General features: G+C 45.5%; 1 pseudogene; it reads left to right on the top strand.

The window, feature by feature from the left end:
• Positions 1–1,561: 1,561 nt before the first annotated feature.
• On the top strand, positions 1,562–2,729 carry LOC144103253 (uncharacterized; annotated as a pseudogene).
• The last annotated feature ends 769 nt before the right edge of the window (positions 2,730–3,498 follow it).

The following is a 3,498-nucleotide window of genomic DNA, read 5'->3' as shown; positions in this document are numbered from 1 at the left end:
CTCTCAGAACTGCGCGAAAGCTTGTATTCCGGCCAAAAAACAACGAGATACATCGTTTTAGATCGAAACAAGCAAGATTCACGAGCATCGATTTTACAAGTCGTCGAAGAGTAGACGAGAGAAAGGTGTAAATTTTTTCTCTCAGAACTGCGCGAAAACTTGTATTCCGGCTCAAAACAACAGGATACATCGTTTAAGATCGAAACTAGCAAGATTCACGAGCATCGATTTTACTAGTCGTCGAAGAGTAGACGAGAGAAAGGTGTAAACTTTTTCTCTCAGAAGTGCGCGAAAACTTGTATTCCGGCTCAAAATAACGGGATACATCGTTTTAGATTGAAACTAGCAAGATTCACGAGCATCGATTTTACAAATCATCGAAGAGTATATGAGAGAAAGGTGTAAATTTCTCCTCTCAGAACTGCGCGAAAACTTGTATTCCGGCTCAAAACAAAGGGATACATCGTTTTATATCTAAACTAGCAAGAATCACGAGCATCGATTTTACAAGTCGTCGAAGAGTAGAGGAGAGAGAGGTGTAAACTTTTTCTCTCAGAACTGCGCTAAAACTTGTATTCCAGCTCAAAACAACGGGATACATCGTTTTAGATCGAAACTAGCAAGATTCACGAGCATCAATTTTACAAGTCGTCGAAGAGTAGAGGAGAGAAAGGTGTAAACGTTTTCTCTCAGAACTGCGCGAAAACTTGTATTCCGGCTCAAAACAACAGGATACATCGTTTTAGATCGAAACTAGCAAGATTCACGAGCATCGATTTTACAAATCGTCGAAGAGTAGACGAGAGAAAGGTGTAAATTTTTTCTCTCAGAACTGCGCGAAAACTTGTATTCCGGCTCAAAACAACAGGATACATCGTTTTAGATCGAAACTAGGAAAAATTCACGAGCATCGATTTTACAAGTCGTCGAAGAGTAGACGAGAGAAAGGTGTAAACTTTTTCTTTCAGAACAGCGCGAAAACTTGTATTCCGGCTCAGAACAACGGAATACATCGTTTTAGATCGAAACTAGCAAGATTCACGAGTATCGATTTTACAAGTCGTCGAAGAGTAGACGAGAGGAAGGTGTCAACTTTTTCTCTCAGAACTGCGCGAAAACTTGTATTCCGGCTCAAAACAACGGGATACGTCGTTTTAGATCGAAACTAGCAAGATTCACGAGCATCGATTTTACAAATGGGCTCGGTGGCTGTGCCACAACACAGTTCTCTAATCCGCTCGTCTTCGCCATGCAGGTGCTCTCGCCCCTCATCGTCTGTGTCATGCTCCCTGGCATGTTTTGCGCTTCCTGGTCGAGCGCGATCGAGCATGCGCCCCTGCACGACGCAGCTTACGGAGGTCCCATCAACAAGGCAACCAAAAACGCCCCTTTTCCTGCAATATCGGCTCAAAACAACTGGATCCTCAGACCAGATTGGAAGGCCCCATCGTCAGCGACTACATTCAACGTGTCAACTATAAATGAACAGCGACCGTCACCGGCACTCTGTGGGCTCGGTGGCTGTGCCACAACACAGTTCTCTAATCCGCTCGTCTTCGCCATGCAGGTGCTCTCGCCCCTCATCGTCTGCGTCATGCTCCCTGGCATGTTTTGCGCTCCCTCGTCGAGCGCGATCGAGCATGCGCCCCTGCACGACGCAGCTTACGGAGGTCCCATCTACAAGGCAACCAAAAGCGCCCCTTTTCCTGCAATATCGGCTCAAAACAACTGGATCCTCAGACCATATTGGAAGGCCCCATCGTCAGCGACTACATTCAACGTGTCAACTATAAATGAACAGCGACCGTCACCGGCACTCTGTGGGCTTGGTGGCTGTGCCACAACACAGTTCTCTAATCCGCTCGTCTTCGCCATGCAGGTTGGTGGCCATTACAGTCTTTTCAAGGAAAACGAGTAACTATTTTTTGGTGCAGCTCCCGAGCCCTCAGTGCTGCCTTGTTATCAGTGTTGAGTGTCTTCACGTTGTTCATTCTTTGTTACTGTCGTGTGGTGATATTGAGAGCAACCCCGGTCCTGACAAGCTAGACATTATTCTTGACGAACTAAAAAAGATGTCTTCTGGCCAGACCACATTAGTAACTGAAGTGCAGGAGCTTAAGAGCCAACTTCTCTCAATGGACCAAAAAATGGCAGATTTCACCACCCGTCTCAGCACTTTAGAAACTCACTGCGGAAATCTGTCTACAATGCGCACTGACCTAGAAGCAATCCAAACCACTACGACCGAAACGACTCGCCTAGTTAGTGTGCTAGAGGCTCGCCTGTAAGACGTTGAAAACCGCTCCCGGCGAAACAACCTAATTTTCTATGGTTTACCTGATACCAACCCCTCTGAAAGCTATTCGCAATCCGAAGAAATAATCACTCGCCACTGCTCTCAATACCTTGATATCCAGTTAAGCCCAATCGAAATTGAACGTGCTCACCGCCTCGGAAGACACTCTCAGGATCGGCAACGCCCGATTATCGTCAAATTTACATCCTTCAAAACAAAATAATCAGTTCTTTCCAAAGGTCCAAAGTTCAAAGATACAGGCTACAGCGTAGGTGAAGATTTTTCGCGCCGCGTCCAGAATTGCCGAAAACAGCTTATAGCTTTCGCTAAGGCAAAGTCTGTGTCTTATTCCCAGCGGTTTAAAACGCTGCATATCGGCCCAAAGCGTTACATTTTTGATGAAAGTTCTGAAACTGTTAAAGAAATATCTTAACAATCAACTCACCCCTGCCGGCCACCGCATTATTCCCCACCTACTCCTTGTGTCAACGTTTCCCTATCGGTTATCTTTACTAACATCCGCAGCTTCTTGCCGAAACGCGATATGGTGTCAAACCTTATTTCATCATCAGGCAGCGATCTACTTGTATTAACCGAAACGTGGTTGAACAGCGATATAAATAACTCAGAGATCTTGTTTGATTTGCCAAATTTTCGTCTTTTTCGCGCCGATAGGAAAGAAGCCCGCGGAGGGGGGTTCTAATTGCCGTCAACGAACAGTTATCATGCTCCGTCATCAATGTCTGCTCGGACTTGGAAATACTATGGCTCATGTGCCGTGCTTCACCCCTGTCACTTCTAATTGGGGTGTGCTATAGACCACCTCGAAGTAGTCCCGACTTTCCTCGCAAGCTTCACAATATCCTAAATCAACTGGTTTCAAAGCACCCTAAGGCACATATCATCCGATTTGGGGATTTCAACTACCTCAATATCGACTGGAATAGTCAACCTCAGCCCATGGTCAGTCAGGAAGAGTCGAGAGAATTCCTTGATGTCTGTCTTAATTTTAATTTGACCTAATTAGTATCTGAACCAACACGTGTCGCAGGAGAAGCAGCTAACACTGTAGACCTCATTCTGTCCACTCATCCAGATAGCTTAGAATCTCTTACGTACCTCCGCGAAATCAGCGACCATAAAGCAATTCATGCCACTTTCAACTTTACACCTGTGTTAAAAGAACCTTCCCGGAAAACTAT

The sequence above is a fragment of the Amblyomma americanum genome, chromosome 9, assembly GCF_052857255.1.
Source record: "Amblyomma americanum isolate KBUSLIRL-KWMA chromosome 9, ASM5285725v1, whole genome shotgun sequence".
Lineage (NCBI taxonomy): Eukaryota > Metazoa > Arthropoda > Arachnida > Ixodida > Ixodidae > Amblyomma > Amblyomma americanum.
The sequence above is the reverse complement of the archived record's forward strand: the minus strand, read 5'-3'. Positions and strand labels throughout refer to the sequence as shown.